Raw genomic sequence first — 16,606 nt, forward strand, 5'->3', positions numbered from 1 at the left:
GGAAATACTGAAAAGGACTTAACTGTTTATTTGGTGATACTGAGCATGTTTGGAAATGCAGGTTAGCATTGGAGTGGAAGTTGAAGATCTTCAAAAAGGTCATGGTAAATGTGTTTGTGTGTGTGTGTATGACTCAATTTCAGCTTATACCAAACATTTTTTTTTTTTTTACAGATATATGTATTTATTTTAAAGTCAGAATTACACAGAAAGAGAAGGAGAGGCAGAGAGAGAGAGAGAGGTCAACCATCCGCTGGTTCACTCTCCAGTTGGCCACAACACCCGGATCGCGAGCCAGGAGCCAGGAGCTTCTTCCTTCTCCCATGTGGGTGTTGGGGCCCAAGGACTTGGGCCATCTTCCACTGCTTTCCCAGGCCACAGCAGAGAGCTGGATTGGAAATGGAGCAGCTGGGACTAGAACTGGTGCCCACATGGAATGCCAGTATTGCAGGTGGCGGCTTTACCTGCTATGCCACAGCACTGTCCCCAACAAACATCTTTTTTTTTTTAGAAATCTTTCATTTAACAAATATAAATTTCATAGGTACAGCTTTTGGAATATAGCGGTTCTTCCCCATATCTGCCCTCCCAACCCCAAACCATCCCACCTCCTACTCCCTTTCCCATCCCATTCATTAAGATTCATTTTTAATTTTCTTTATATACAGAAGACCAACTCTATACTAAGTAAAGATTTCAACAGTTTGCACCCACATAGACACACAAAGTATAAAGCACTGTTTGAGACAAGTTTTACCATTAATTCTCATAGTACAACTCATTAAGGACAGAGGTTGTGCATGGGGAGCAACTGCACAGTGACTTCTGTTGTTGATTTAACAATTGACACTTTTACTTATGATGTCAGTGATCACCCGAGGCTCTTGACATGAACTGCCAAGGCTGTGGAAGCCTTTTGAATCCACAAACACGTCAGTATTTAGACAGGGCCATAAGCAAAGTGGAAGTTCTCTCCTCCCTTCCGAGAAATATACCTCCTTCTTTGATGGCCCCTTTCCACTGGGATCTCACTCACAGGATCTTTCATGTAGGTTTTTTTTGCCATAGTATCTTGGCTTTCCCTGTCTGAAATGCTCTCATGTATTGGGCATTGCCTAAAATTTCCATTACAATATGGTGCCTGGCGGACGTTCTGCAGCTGCCGCTGTTAAGCTACATAAGATCAAACCACTGGCAATGATAGGTCCGCTTTAGTTCTGGACACGTGGACAGTGCGTGATCCCTATACTTTACTTAAGGTGCCCCTGTGTGTGGTCCACCCATACCTGCGTGACCTTTTCTCTGATTGGCTCCCCTACTGCGCATGTCCTTTGTAAGCTTTATAAGCCTGTACACTTCCTCAGTAAAGCGGTTTCTGCTTCGACAGAACGGGTGCTTGTGGTGTGTTCATCACCCGTCGACCTTACCCTTCCCGTTCACCTTGTTGGGGAGTGCTTGTGCTGCCCCTGCTGGTCAGGGGCTAGCACTGGGCTTGAGACCCCGACACTCATGGGCTCTTCAGCCAGATCCAAATGCCTTAAGGGCTGATTCTGAGGCCAGAGTGCTGTTTAGGGCAACAAACATCTTTTTTTTTTTTTTTATTTTCTTTTTGACAGGCAGAGTGGACAGTGAGAGAGAGAGACAGAGAGAAAGGTCTTCCTTTGCCGTTGGCTCACCCTCCAATGGCCGCCGCGGCCGGTGCGCTGCGGCCGGCATACCGCGCTGATCCGATGCCAGGAGCCAGGAGCCAGGTGCTTTTCCTGGTCTCCCATGGGGTGCAGGCCCAAGCACCTGGGCCATCCTCCACTGCACTCCCTGGCCACAGCAGAGAGCTGGCCTGGAAGAGGGGCAACCGGGACAGAATCCGGCGCCCCAACCGGGACTAGAACCCGGTGTGCCGGCGCCACAAGGTGGAGGATTAGCCTAGTGAGCCGCGGCGCCGGCCGGCAACAAACATCTTTTAATTACATTTTTCCACAAGGGTTTTAGAGTAGCCTCGTAGAATCCCATACGACTATTTTTTCTCCTGATATTTTCTGGTTCTTGTCTGATTTGCTGTATTCTGTTATGTTCTGGTGGCTACTGGTTGTTATCTTCATGTGTTGGCTAAATTCTGTATATGTTGAATTCTGCTTCAGAAATGTGTAAGTCATGTGATTGTGCACGAACAGCATTAATAAGATCTTCACTTGTCTTGATGTCTTTGGTAGCCTGAGTGCCATAGTTTGTGACAGTGAGGAATATTGACTGTGATTTGATCCAGAGAGAACTTTGATGGTTCCAAAGGAACATTTTATCACGTGGTTTCCTAGTCTTTTTCTGTCTTCTGGTTGAATTGTATTTTTATTTAATTGTGGTCTTTTGGTGCCAGGTTAAGTTCTAAACATTAAATGTTGTCTTTGAGAGGCATCCTAAAACTGTCACATACATACCACACTGACTTTGTTCTAGCACATTTTGGGCATTCTTCTTATAAAACATTTTTTATAGATTAATGCATCACAAGAAAAATTTTTTAAGAAAGTAATTTAATTTATTTCTCTGTGTAATTCTTTTTTTGTTTTAAGGTTTATTTTTTTATTTGAAAAGCAGAGTTACAGAGGCAGAGGCACAGAGAGAGAGAGAGGTCTTCCATTTGTTGGTTCATTCCCTAGATGGCCCAGTGGCTGGATGGAGCTGCACTGATCCGAAGCCGGGAGCCAGGAGCCTCCTCTGCGTCTCCCATGTGGGTGTGGGGGTCCAAGGACTTGGGCCATCCTATATTGCTTTCCCAGGCCACAGCAGAGCGCTGAATCGAAAGTGGGGTAGCGGAGACTCAAACTGGCACCCATATGGGATGCTGGCACTGCAGACTATGACTTTACCACTACGCCACAGCGCTGGCCCTGTCTGTGTAATTCTGACACTTTTGTTAATTTTCAGCTTTGGTACTGTTTCTTACAAGAAGCAAATTATTCTTAATTTGCTTCTCTAAAGTAGGAGTTATTAGGGAGCACTTAAACATTGTCAAAATGCAAGAACTTATTTCTGTTATAAATCTTATGAGTCCAAGTAAGTAGCTCAACGATTATATAGGTTCTGAGTGTTTGTGTATGTGTGTGTGTGTGTTTTACAAGGGTTGTTGACTTTAGAAGTACTTATTCTAAAGTTATTATTACCAAAATTTATATGTTTCATAATTACAGGAAATAGGTAACATGTCAGGAGTCAGTTTGGAAAGAAAGTTTGTAAGATTGAAGATGTTTTAACAGTGAGCGTGTGCTCTGCAGGCAGTTTGTGTTTTCTCTCCCTGGTTGCAGTGAGTGACCGTAGGATGATCTGTAGTGATGGCTGTGATGTGCTATGGTGCTGGACCTCAGGGAGTCCTATACTCAATTGATGACTTGTTCTCTCTTCTCACAGAATTCATTTGAGACTTGAATATTTACTTTAAAAAATGCACACAAATTTGAAATTATAGTGTTATGATAATTGGGGACAGAAAGGATGGCATGAAGGCAAAATTATGTAGTGATCTAAGGTAAATAATACTACCTTTTGTACAACTAACTTTATCTTTCTTCTAGTCCAAGTGGTAAGAAGTTCAGAAGCAAACCTCAGTTGGCAAGGTATCTTGGAAATACTGTGGACCTCAGCAGTTTTGATTTCAGAACTGGAAAGATGATGCCTAGTAAATTACAGAAGAACAAACAGAGACTACGGAACGATCCTCTCAATCAGAATAAGGTTGGTTTACTTACTTACGGCGTACATATACGACTTCAGAAGTTCTTCAAAAAGTATGTTAAGTTACATTGGAATGCCCCCTTGCCTCACAAAACTTTTTGACTTATAAATCTGAAACATTTTCTGGTATTTGGCAGTACTTACACGAAGGGAACGTAGTGTGCAGTAGAAAAAAGCATTTCAGTATCTCTGGGCCAACACATACAACACCTTTGACCAACTGGGACTGTTTACATTGTTAATTGTCCACATTTGTATTTCTTAAAATATTTCCTGTTGCCCAAAAAGAGGCATAATTTTAATTTGGCTAGTGTTCTTACCACATAATTTATTGTCACTTAACTAATTTTCAGAATTGAGAAAAGGCACGCTTTGTTTTGACTTTGCTGATGTGACTGGAGACTTTTTTCATTAGCTCTTAATTTTATTGAGCTGCTTATATAACAGTTTAAGCCAGTCACGTTTGAGTGTTGGTGCTAATTTAAATGTATTAAAGCACCCAGTATCTTTACAAAGAAAACATCTTTTCTGCCAAGGGCTCCTGTGAAGCATGGAACCAATTTTTCTTTCTGTAGATTTCAGAGGTCTGTGTGTCTGTGTGTTGCCACTGCCATTGTGTCACCTGGCAATGTGGAAGTAGGTAAGGGAGAAGTAGGGACTTTTCTTTCTTTGGATAGGACTGCTGTAACCTTGCATGTCCTAGGGAGTGCTGCATGCACTTTAGGAGCCCGAGGCAGTGCACTCAGTGGGAAGGGCTGTGGGCTCAGGTAGGTGTAGTTTGGTGAAGCCCTGCTGCTTATTAGCTTCTGAGGACCTCAGGTTCTCATTTTTAAAAGTAAGAATAAAATTTTCTCTTCGCATTATTTTGAGCGGTAAATGGGAGTTTCTTTACAAACATCTAGTTAAAGCATTTGACCGTTGATAGTTCCATTCCTTTCCCCTCTGCACCTTACCTGAACTGTCACCTTCCTGAGCACCAAAGCAAACCTGGTGAACAGTGCTGCCTGGTGGCAAGTGTAGAAAACTTTCTGACCTAGGATTTCTTCCTTTTTCTTTTTTTCTGAAGGATCTGAGGTCTCTGCTTTATGCATGTTTTTATTTAGAATTCAGCTTAATCGTTTGCTTTACAATAGTTTAATTTCTAAAAACAGGTCGGGAGGTCAGAATGCATTGATTTCTGTAGGGGCGGTGGCAGCTTCCCTGTTTAGTGAAGCAGAATAGAAGGGAAGGCTGAATTACTTCTGTACTTCTCAACTGTGCTGTTGGATTGATAGTTCACAAGGTGATAAGAAGGAGAACAGATAGTCATAGGAGTGGAGAGAGCTCAGGTTAACAGAAGTTGGGACCCTGTACATATAAGTGATCTCCCCTATATTTCAATTTAAGAAAACCTTTATTCTGGGGTTATTTTGCTTATTAAAAATCTAGAAGAAAATTAAGATTTATATTTCTAAGACTGCTTTTTGAAAACTCTTTATCACATTGCTAGTTGGCTAGAAGGGGTTCAAATATTTATAAAGTGAACAGAATGCTTTCAAATTACACTGTTGTCACCAGAATCACAGTTTAAGTGCATTAAGTGTCATATGAAGATTTACTTCCTGACAATTATGGTTCATTACAAACCAAAACCTGCTTCATCTCTTTAGTGTGTGTGCACCTTCCTGCTCTAGCTGCGCTGGACCGCTCATCGTCCCGCACCATCGCATGCACTTTCAAGATTCTGCTTGCTCATGTGCTGTTTCCTCTGCTTGGAATGCGCTTGCCCCTTCCCCTCCATCTGGTGAACTCCTGCTCATCCAAGGTGCAGCTCCATTGTCTCCATCTCTGGGAAGCTTGCCCTGCGTTCTCCAGGCAGAACCAATCCCTGCTTGCATAAAGCTTCCCTGATGCTTGGCTGTGGTATTTGTGACTGTTTGTCTGCTTCAGCGAGACTCAGCTCCATGAGGGCAGTCTTTTGTTTTTGCTTTTGTTTCATGTTTTCCAAAGCCTGGCACGTGGTGAGTATTTAATGACTGTTGTTTTGTATTTGATTTGATATATACCTTATTTCAGAATTTTATAGTTGTAATAAATGTTTATTAAGTATGTGAGTGTGCCAGCATTATTTTGGAAATTCCTTTTTTCATTTTCATTGGTTTCTGAAGATTTCTATGTGAGTGTTTTGGGGGATGGCCTTATTTTTACATCTAATTTTATTTTAATCACAGTGAAGTTTTAACTTCTTTTTAAAACTATATCTTTTAATCTGAATTCTTTTAAAGATTAAAAAGTTATTAATTTATTTGAAAGGTAGAATAGTAGAGAGAAGGAGGAAGGGAGAGAATCTTCTTTCAATGCTGTTTCACCTCCCAAATGGCTGCAACAGCCAGGGCTAGGGCAAGCTGAAGCCAGGATCCAGGAAATCCATCTGGGTCTTCCACGTGGGTGTCAGGAAACCCAAGTACTTTGGTTATCATCCGCTGCCTTCCCAGGCGCATTACCAAGAAGCTGGATAGGAAGTGGAGTAGCTGATACTTGAATCAGTGCTTCAGGGGGTGTGGGTGTACCAAGTGGTGGCAGCTTAACCTGCTGTGCAACAATGCCAGCCAGAAGTTTTGCCTTTTAAAAAACAAACTCTTGGAATAAAACCAACATTAGCTATTTCTAGAAAATTAAAATTTATTTGTATTTAATTAAGTATTTATCTGTTGTTTTTTTGCAGCACCAATTTCTGCTTGTCTTAAATGCAGCCTGTGAAATATATATACATACACACACACACACACACATACATATATAAATATATATATATCTCTTGTTCCTGATTAGGTTATAACTTACTGGTTTTCTTGCAGCTAGCTGCCTTAGTCGTTTACAGTCACCATCTGCATCTCTCCAGCTGAGAAAGCATTGAAATATCAAGTAGATTATTGAAAATAGTAGGTTAGATTAATGGGAAAAAACTAGAGAGAGCATTGGATGATATTGGAATCAGAACACAAGCAGCTTTCTCAGAGCTTACTCAAAAGAGAAAATTTGTGGGACCAGCACTGTGGTGCAGCAGGTTAAGCTGATGCTTGTGATGTTGGCATCACAATATTTGGGTTCCAGTCCTGGCGGCTGCACTTCCAATGTAGCTCTCTGCCGATGTGCCTGGGAAGCAGCAGATTGTGGCTCAAGTGCTTGAGTCCTGCTACCCATGTGGGAGATCTAGATGGAGTTCCTGGCAACTGGCTTGGACCTAGTCCAGCCCAGGCTGCTGTGGCCGTTTGGGGAGGGAACTTGTAGATGGAAGATAATCTCCTTTCCTTTCACTCTCACTCTGCCTTTGAAAGAAAGAAAGGCAGGAAGGAGAGAAAGAGAGAAAGGAAGAAAGTAAGTTGAGGAACTCCATATCCAAAGAGACTTCCTATGATGATAGAAATCTTTTAATCACAGCCATTGAGTACTTTGAAATACTACTATTGTGACTGAAAAACTCAGTTTTTAGTTATATTAAGGAATAACATGCACATAATTAACACAGTTCTAGTTCTGTGTCTTTCAATATGTAAATTAAAAATCAGCCTTTGTTTCAAAAGTTAAACATTGTTTAGGTATTCATATAGACCTTGACTTTTCAAAGAGGAGATGTTTCAGGGTTTCAGAAAAAATTACCCTCACCATTTTAACAGGAAAGCTGAGTAGAGGCAAGATAAATTTATTTTTTTTATTTTTATTTTTTTTTATTTTTTGACAGGCAGAGTGGACAGAGAGAGAGACAGAGAGAAAGGTCTTCCTTTTGCCGTTGGTTCACCCTCCAATGGCCGCCGCGGTCGGCGCGCTGCGGCCGGCGCACCGCGCTGATCCGATGCCAGGAGCCAGGAGCCAGGTGCTTTTTCCTGGTCTCCCATGGGGTGCAGGGCCCAAGCACCTGGGCCATCCTCCACTGCACTCCCTGGCCACAGCAGAGAGCTGGCCTGGAAGAGGGGCAACCGGGACAGAATCCGGCGCCCTGACCGGGACTAGAACCTGGTGTGCTGGCGCCGCTAGGCGGAGGATTAGCCTAGTGAGCCGCGGCACCGGCCAAATTTATTTATTTTTTTAAAGATTTTTCATTTATTTATTTGAGAGGTAGAGTTACAGACAATGAGAGGGAGAGACAGAGAGAAAGGTCTTCCGTCTGCTGGTTCACTCCCCAAATGGCTGAAATGGCCAGAGCTACGCCAATCTGAAGCCAGAAGCCAGTAGCTGCTTCTGGGTCTCCCACGCGGGTGCGAGGCCATCCTCTACTGCATTCCCAGGCCATAGCAGAGAGCTGGATGGGAAGAGGAGGGACTAGAACCGGTGCCCATATGGGATGCCGGTGCCGCAGGTGGAGGATTAACCTGCACCACAGTGCCGGCCCCAAGTTTGTTTTTTTTTTTTTTTTTTTTTTTTTTTTCAATATTTATTTATTTATTTGAAAGAGTTACAGAGAGAAGGAGAGGCAGAAAGAGAGAGAGGTATCTTCCATCGCTGGTTCACTCCCCTCAAAGGCCACAACAGCCCGAGCTGCGCCTATCCAAGGCCAAGAGCCAGGAGCTTCTTCCGGGTCTCCCATGTGGGTGCAGGTGTCCAAGGGTCCATTTTCCACTGCTTTCCCAGGCCATAGCAGAGAGCTGGATCAAAAGTGGAGCAGCGGGAACTCGAACTAGTGCCATATAAGATGCCGGCTCTGCTAGATGGCGGCTTTACCTGCTATGCCACAGCGCCAGCCCCAAGATAAATTTCTAAAAAACCTTAATTGGAGACACTCTGGAATCAATTGAAGGCGAGTACAGTGATTGTGAATGTAAGATTTGTTTAGGGAATTTCAGTTAACTTGGTTTTCTCACTAGAAGTTTTTAGTATTTCAGATGTGTAAACACTGAACTGAATTCTTTTTTTCTGGAGGTTAACATCAAAATGTTTATAAAATTAAAGCTGTAGAACCAATAAAATTAAAATTCCCTAATGTAATATGGTATGCCATATAATGTATTTTATAAATTGTTTACAGTATGAATATGGTAATATGGCATGGGACAAGTTATGTTTTAGTTTGACTTGATGTACTTAATACATTAGAAAGACTCAATTCTTTGATCACATTTCTCTGTTAACTCAAATTGGATACATTTGGAAATAAAGAGCATTACATTTTCTGAGTGAAATCAATTGTATGTTAAATCTGCCATTATTTATTTCTCATGAATTGTCTTGGTTTAAGGTGGTATTTTATATTATTGTGACTAAAAAACACAGATCTGGATTCTGTATAGATGTATACCAGGTTCTTAACTAAGTCTAGAAGGTGCTTGTTTTAATTATCCTCAACCAAATAATAAATTCTTTTTTTAAAAGATTTATTTATTTTATTTGAAAGGCAGAGTTAGAGAGACTCTCAAGATCTTCATCACTTGCAAATGATTGCAACGGTCCAGGTTGGTCCAGGCTAAAGCCAGGATCCCAGAGCTTTTTCCAGGTTTCCCACATCGGGGCAGGGGCCCAAGCACTTGGGCCATCCTTCTCTGCTTTCCCAGGAACATTAGCAGGGAATTGGATGGAAAGTGGAGTAGCCCGAACTCCAGCTGGTGCCCATATGGGATGCTGGTCTTGCGGGTGTGACTTAATCCTCTATGTCACAATGCCAACCTGCCAGAGTCCAGCTCTGGCTGGTCCAAGGGTTCCCAAAGGTGCGTGCTGCAATGCCAACCCCAGTAGTAATTTTCTGGACAGGGTGTGTTGGGCAGTATTTGTGCAGTTTGAGAAGTTCTTTAATGAATGCTGGTGGAGGAATTCAGATTTGGGTGTTGGATATGGAATAAGGTCTATTATGGAGACTTGATTTGAGAAAGAGTGCAGTTGGGCTGTTGTAGTTCAGAAAAGCAGTGATGGCTTTACCTGTTGCTTTGGCCGAAGAGATGGAAAGGTATGATACAGAAGAGATGAGTGGATGCCAATACTTAATGACTGTAGAGAAGAGGGAATTGCTGATGTTTGCTGCAGTTCTGCATTTGATGGGGCTGGGGTCTGATAGGGAATGGGGAGAAAGAGCAAGTTGAGGGATGGAGTGAAGAAAGTTGAATTAAAATATTTTTGTTTTGTGGCCTTCAAAAATGTCTTATGGATGTTCAGGAATTCTCAGGTCACACTTTGTGAATTTCTGTCCTGTTGTTTGTTATTAGGATTGCCCAGCCATGGGACAAACAAAGTATCTCATCAAACCCCAGGCACGTGGGTTAAATGAATATGTTAAAACTTACTTGAAAGGCAGGGTTAGAGAGAGGGAGACAGACAGACAGGTTGTCCATCCACTGGTTTACTCCCTAAATGGCTGCAATGGCTGGGGCTGAGGACAGGCCAAAGCCAGAAGCCAGGAACTTGTTGCATGGGCCCAAGTACGTGGGTCATCTGCTGCTTCTTTCCCAGGTGCTTTATCAGGGAGCTGGTTCAGAAGTGGAGATGCTGGAAGTCTTAAACTGGCAACCACATAGGATGCTGGCATCAGAGACAGCGCAGTACCACAACACTGGCCCTGAATACATTAATCTTAGGAAGAGTGGGGCAAATCTTACAGAGAGGTAATAGGAAAATCAAGAGCATGTGATGAAAAAAAAAAACCTAAAAATATTTTGTTAAAGTGAGAAGAAAAGCTTTGTATATGCATTGCATTTCCAAATCAGAAAGCAACTGGCCACCTTTATATAACCAGTTTTGAGGGATGGAAAGGATATGAAGTCCTTAGAATGTTAGGAAGTTTCTAGAAATGAGAAATTAGAAACAAAATGTGTCTGCTCTTTTAAAATTTAAAAATTTTAATGTATTTGATTACACAAGTTGTACATGTACTGAAAATAATATTTAATGAAAAATATCTCCCTATTTCTCAGCCCGAGTTCTCTCTCTCTCTCTCTCTCTCTTTTTTTTTTTTTTAAAGATTTATTTATTTGAAAGAGTTACACAGAGAGAGAGAGGTCTTCCATCCACTGATTCACTCCCCAATTGGCCACAACGGCTGGAGCTGTGCTGATCCAGGAGCTTCTTCGGGGTCTCCCACATGGGTGCAGGGGCCCAAGCACTTGGGCCATCTTCTACTGCTTTCCAAGGCCACAGCAGAGAGCTGGATCGGAAGTGGAGCAGCTGGGACTAGAACCAGTGCCCATATTGGATGCTGGCACTGCTAGGTGGCGGCTTTACCTACTATGCCACAGCGCCGGCCTCTCAAGTATCATTTTAATTCTGTGACTCTTCACACTCCATAGTTCCCCAAGTGTGTATATATTAGTGACAGTTTAGATGTAAAGGAGATAACTAATTCCATACAATATTTACCCGTTTGAGTAGGACTGCTGTATAGGCAGAAGAGAAATTAACCTCAAATGTAGCCTAGTAGTTTCTAGACAAAGGAGACTGGTGTGGAGTTTAATATACTGGGGCAAAGCTTAAAGTTAATTAATAGGAGGTCAATGAGTAAATTTTAAAAATGGGGCAGGTTATCCTTTAGGTGAGTTGCAAAGAACATTTAATTGGTTACAATAATATTAACCTGGGGGAAAAACAGCTAATGAATCTTGGATATTAACAAAAAAATCAAACTTGCCCCAAATGGTCAACTATTCTATAGAGAGGTAAGCAAACCATGGGCCCAAGAAAGTAGAGGAGAATGGGGTCTTCACTCACTTCTCTACCTCATATTTCAGTGACTCTCAAACTCTGCTGACCTCAACTAAGAATAAAATTATATTTTGCATCATAGCTCAGAACACACACGTGTTTATGCATTATTAAATGATCTAAACAAACTCACCCTTATTAAATGTGCTGTGCACTGATCATTTGTACCCTACACCACAGTCTTAAAAGTTTAGTTATGAGCCATTTCATTGATGTAATGGTTTGAAGTTTGAAAACCAATCACTTAATCTTACCCATGCCACCCAAACTTTACAAAGTATATTTTAGAATAAAGTAGACTCTCCTATAATCTTAATATTTTCTCTGAATGTTCTCTCCAGTCCCTAGCCTTACTGACACTTCAGTGTGCTTTGAAAATACTACTTCCTCTCAAGTTATAATAAAGGGCTTTTTTTTTTGTCTCTCACTTTCTTACAAGCACACATCTAAGAGCCAAGAAGTGGAAGAGGTTTCCTCCTTTCTCCCCATTACTCCTTCAAATCATTACTTCATTTTTGTTTCTCCAAGAACACCAGCCCCTTTGAAGCCCACAGCATTTCTCTTTAATTCATTGGACACTGGTTTTTGTTTCAGTCATCTCCATCGCATCTGGGTCCTCATTCATGGAGACCTCAATACTCATGTGGATAACTCACTCAACATCCTAAGTTCTTGGATCTATTTATCTTCCCAACTCTCACCAACCTAACATTGTGATCGCAGGCTTGTCAACCAACTACACCATCCCCAATATCTTAGTAGAATATCAATTCCTCAATTTCCACTTCATACTCCTGCAGCTCACTTTCAGCACTGCCTTCGCATTTTTGACCCCAAAAAGATCTGTCCATTTTCAGTCTATCTTCTCACTGTTCCTTAACCTCATTCACAATCCTTCCTCACCAGCAAGAGTTCCATGATCCACCATCATTACATTGCCAAAACATCTAACTTAATTGTCCTCTATGGTTTTTGTACTTATACTATTAAATTCTTTCACTGATCCACTCCTCTAAATGGAAGAGATTAAACCACGATCACTTTCATCTAACATCTACTGATTCTCCCTACTACCAAAGAAAATTTACTGAATATTGTCCACATGGACCAATTTTAACTCTCATTCACTTTTCAACCCAATCTGGCTTCTGTTTCTACTGAAAGTATTGTCAGGGTTATCAATAACTTATGACGCCAAATTCAATGAAAATTTCAGTTTTCCTCCAGGTAGGTAACCTTCCAGCAGCAAACAATAACTGGTCACTCTCCTTTTTTGAAACTTTTCTCTTCTCCCAAGTCTCTCCTACCGTACCTCCGATTCTTTCTCAGTCTCCTTTGCCGAGTCTTTCCACTTTAACCAAATGCTAATTATTAGATTTTCTAAAGGGTTGGTCCCAACTCCTTTCCTGTATCCGGGTACTCCTCCAGTTTCATTATTTGCAATACTATCTTTGAGCTAATAATTTTACCCACTGCATAGATGACATCTCCATTTGGATGTTTAAAAGGTACTTCAAATTTTGCACATTCAAAACTGAATTGGTTTTATATACTCATGTAAATTATTTTCCTATGGTGATCTCCATAAATAGCATTCAACCTATACAAACGACAAATCAAGGACTCACCAGAGTCTTCTCTGTCAAGCTCCACAATCCCATCAAATCTATTTTCAAGAGACCCAGAATCTGCCCATTTCCAGAATTTGATGTAAACAGGCTTTTTTTTAGAAAAACAGAAAATATCAGACACAATTCAAATGTTCCTGAAAGTCATCCTGAGGCATGGACTCAGGTAAGAAACCTCCTTGCCTCTATGGTTTCTTCCACATTGGTCTCTTTCATAGTTAAAGGAAAAAAACAATAGTAATGTGTTCCTTGACCATGCACTGTCTTCTCAACATTGTCCTCTCTCTTCCACCTCCATTCAAGCTTCTTAAGAGTAGTCTAATGGAGAAAGGGATAAAAATACACACATAGATGTTTGTAATACATAGGTGTTTGTAAATGCATAGGAGGACATACTGAAAAAAACTCATAAACAATAGCTTCCTCTAAGAGAACTTGGGAAGCTGGCACTGTGGCCTAGCAAGTAAAGCCACCGCCTGCAGTGCTGGCATCCCATATGGCCGCCAGTTCGAGTCCCAGCTGTTCCACTTCAGATCCAGCTCTCTGCTATGCCCCAGGAAAGCAGTGGAAGATGGCCCAAGTGCTTGGGCCCCTACACTCATGTGAGAGACCCAGAAGAAACTCCTGGCTTTGGATCCGCGTAGGTCTTTGGATCTCTGTCTCTGCCTCTCCTTCTCTTTCTGTGTAACTCTGACTTTAAAATAAAAAAAATAAATCTTTAAAAAAATGCTATTTGAGTGATACTTGGCAGTATTTTTTATTTATTTGACAGTGAGGGAGAGAGAGAGAAAGGTCTTCCTTCCATTGGTTCACCCCCCAAATGGCCGCTACGGCCGGAGCTGCACTTATCCGAAGCCAGGAGCCAGGAGCTTCTTCCAGGTCTCCCACGTGGGTGCAGGGCCCAAGGGCTTGTTCTGTCTTCTGCTGTTTCCCAGGCCATAGCAGAGAGCTGGATCAGAAGTGGAGCAGCCAGGACTCGAACCAGCGTCACAGCGCTGGCCCCTGCTCCACTTCTGATCTAGCTCTCTGCCACTGCTCCTGGGAAAGCAGCAGAGGATGGCCCAGGTGCTTTGGCCCCTGTACCCACGTAGAAGACCTAGAGGAAGTTCCTGGCTCCTGGCGAGCCCTGGCTGTTGCTGCCATTGGGGAGTGAACCTGTGGATGGAAGTGTGCTCTTTGTCTTGTTTTCTCTCTGTCCCCCTCTTCTCTATCTTTTCATTTCAAGTAGATAAATCTTTTAAAACAGTTATGGGAACCATAGAATAAATGCATTCTAAAAAAACCCTAGATTTACAGAAATATTGATACACACGGACTTTCTTCTTCTTGTGTTTATAAATTTTAGCTCCCACATGTTAGGGAGAACATGCAATATTTGTCTTTCTGGGTCCAGCTTATTTCACTCAACATCATGCCCTCTGGTTCCATCCATTTTGTAATTTTTTACAGATGAATAGTATTCCATTTTGCATATATACCACAATTTTTTTATTCATCTGCTGATGGACACCTTGGCTGATTGCAGGTTTTGTCTGTTGTAAATAGTGTTGCTTATAAACATGGTGCAGGTATCTCTTTGATATATTGTCTTCAAGTCTTTTGGATACATGTCCAGTAGAGGGATTGCTGGATCATATGACCAGTCTATTTCTAGTTTTTAAAGAAACTTCATACCGTTTTCCACAGTGGCTGCATTAATCTACATTCCTACCAACAGTGCATTGGTGTGCCCCTTTGTCCACATCCTCACCAGCATTTGTACTCTCTGTGTTTTGGATGCCATATAGCTTTATTTTAAAAACCGAGAAGAGGAATATTTGGAAAAGACAGTGTAAGTCCCTGGCATAGACTATGCTATGTGAAGACTTTACCTGGCATATTAGACATGGTCTGTTTCGAAAGGAATCTGTTTTGAAATCCTCAGTTGATCTGAAAATGTACCTGAGAGAGGTTCTTGTTATTTCCAACCCTCCCTCTCTCATTCTCCTTTATAGTCAATGGTCATCCTTTATGGGACACATTTCTCACTTGTCTGCAATATTACCATAGTACAAAATGTTTGATTTCCAATAAAAGGACAGTTTGAAGTGCTGGGTTCAGAAAGTGAATGACTCAGTAAGAGTCAATTATTTCCACAAGCACAGTGCTTTACTTGCAACAAAATTTAGAGAACTGATTACTAAATAAAAGTTTTAATGGTACACTATGTGATGTTTTGACATATAACTCAAAAAGCTCTGGGAACAGAGTGACATAGTTTTATTTATACACTTATGTGAGCAAAATTTCTTTACAGTTATAAAAAATGAAAAATAGGATTAATGCTAAATTTTGTCATAGTTTGACAATTAAAAATACTGACCCAAGAGCATAGTTATATTCTAAGATTCTTTTTATCAAGCCAAATATAGCTAATAAAATTTATATTTTATGCTTAATTATATTAAAATTATCATGCCATTTTGGTCAGTTATATAGTAATGGCAGTGCACCAGAAGAAATTTATTACTGTACCTCTAAGAACTTTATGGTCACAGGAAATTTAAAACAATTTCATGATATCTAGATAGTTAATTAAACATTCTCCAGTTTAAAATAGAAAATGGAATTATTCAAAAGGATAAAAAGAATCCCATAAAATACGTGACTATCGAAGAGTTTGCTCATGTGTGAATGATTGTGGTTATATATTTAGATTCTGTTAGATACACTTGTCATGGTATAACAGTTTTTTAACATATCAGTATTTAAAATACTTGAAATAAATGCATCCTTTACATTAAACATAAAATATTCCTCTTGTCAAACAAGTTGGATATATATGTTTTCAGAAATCTAGAGGGTGGGATTACACACCTCTGGTTTATGATGCATATTCTTTACTGATTCTTTGTTCGCTTTCCTATCCTTAATCAAGTTAGGTCACTGAAAGACTGCACAATTAGACCAACCTGATTTAGATACTTTTAGAATTGCCTTCACTGACCTGTTCTTTAAGTCTTCTGTTCTTGACTTTTATGGAATGTCACTGAAAAAAAGAAACCATTTGAAATCTTAATATTTCTTGTGTTGAATTCCTTTATTTTTTCTGGATTTAGTAGAACTTTTTTTTTGTTTTCGTCAGAGTGGGTGTGCTTCCTTGTCTCTGACCATGCTATCCATATCATTTAAGGTTCCTCTTTTTCCCAGTTCCCTTGAAAATTCAGATTCAGATTTAATGCTCACCTATAGTACCCCTGTTTAACCTTTTCAGGAGGAAATTTGTTTTTTTCATGTTTGATTTTCTGTTTCTAAGAATTACTTTATATTGCATATTGGACTTGGTGAGTATACAGAGAGCCACCTCAGGTACTTACCCTGAAGAGATGAAGTAAACATTTCAAAACTAAGATATATATTCTTCCCAACAGCTAGGGAAATATAATGGAGTTTCAAAAAATTAACTATTTTCGGGGCTGGCGCTGTGGCACAGCAGGTTAATGCCCTGGCTTGGGGTGCCGGCATCCCATATGGACTCGTTTGGAGACCCAGCTGCTCCTCTTCCGATCCAGCTCTCTGCTATGGCCTGGGAAAGCAGTAGAAGATGGCCCAAG

At 40.9% G+C, this 16,606-nt stretch overlaps 1 long non-coding RNA gene across 5 annotated transcripts in view; it reads left to right on the forward strand.

Moving 5' to 3' along the window:
• Positions 1 to 16,606, forward strand: part of MBD2 (methyl-CpG binding domain protein 2) — a 117,542-nt gene that overhangs the window by 63,806 nt on the left and 37,130 nt on the right. For all 5 annotated transcript variants that reach the window (XR_011379326.1, XR_011379325.1, XR_011379324.1 and 2 more), the window contains one exon: positions 3,567 to 3,726. This is a non-coding gene — a long non-coding RNA (methyl-CpG binding domain protein 2). The remainder of the gene's footprint in view (positions 1 to 3,566; positions 3,727 to 16,606) is intronic.

Source organism: Oryctolagus cuniculus, chromosome 10 (assembly GCF_964237555.1).
Source record: "Oryctolagus cuniculus chromosome 10, mOryCun1.1, whole genome shotgun sequence".
Taxonomy (NCBI): domain Eukaryota; kingdom Metazoa; phylum Chordata; class Mammalia; order Lagomorpha; family Leporidae; genus Oryctolagus; species Oryctolagus cuniculus.